This window comes from Penaeus monodon, chromosome 32, assembly GCF_015228065.2.
Source record: "Penaeus monodon isolate SGIC_2016 chromosome 32, NSTDA_Pmon_1, whole genome shotgun sequence".
Classification (NCBI taxonomy): Eukaryota; Metazoa; Arthropoda; class Malacostraca; order Decapoda; family Penaeidae; genus Penaeus; species Penaeus monodon.
In genome coordinates this window covers 15,973,883-15,974,451 of record NC_051417.1, presented here as the reverse complement: position 1 = coordinate 15,974,451, position 569 = coordinate 15,973,883, and positions in this window count along the sequence as shown.

The following is a 569-nucleotide window of genomic DNA, read 5'->3' as shown; positions in this document are numbered from 1 at the left end:
GGGGGGGGGGATGACAGATAAATATCTACTTCCAACATATAAGTATTCAAAATTCTATTTTTCTCCTTTCTTTAAAAGAAAATGATTTTTGTTCAGAAAATATGAGTTTCTACGTGTATTCTGGCATGCACTTTTGCAATACTTAATACCTTGATGCTGTAGTATTTTCCAGAATTATTCAACATTTTTGGCAGTAGCGTTATTATCCTATGTAGTACAGTTTGGCGGAAAAAAACAGCTGATTTCGAAATCTTAGAGGACAGTCCACGCATAATCTGTCTACATTGTCATTAATTAGGTTGAGTTACACAAGCGTGGTTATGAATATCCTCTTGGGTTATTCCAAATTCAGCATGAAAATAATGTGATCGAGTTGACGATATTAACGACGCGCAAATGTTTGGCAAAAGGGTGGTTCGCATTCGTCAGAAAACGTAGTATGTAGACACACATGGTACTTAGTTGGTAGATAGTTACTTTTGTTACAATTTCAGATCGTTTGATATCTTATCTATCTGGCACATTCTCCTCATTCGCTTTTTTCGTATATCAATATAATGTACACTTGT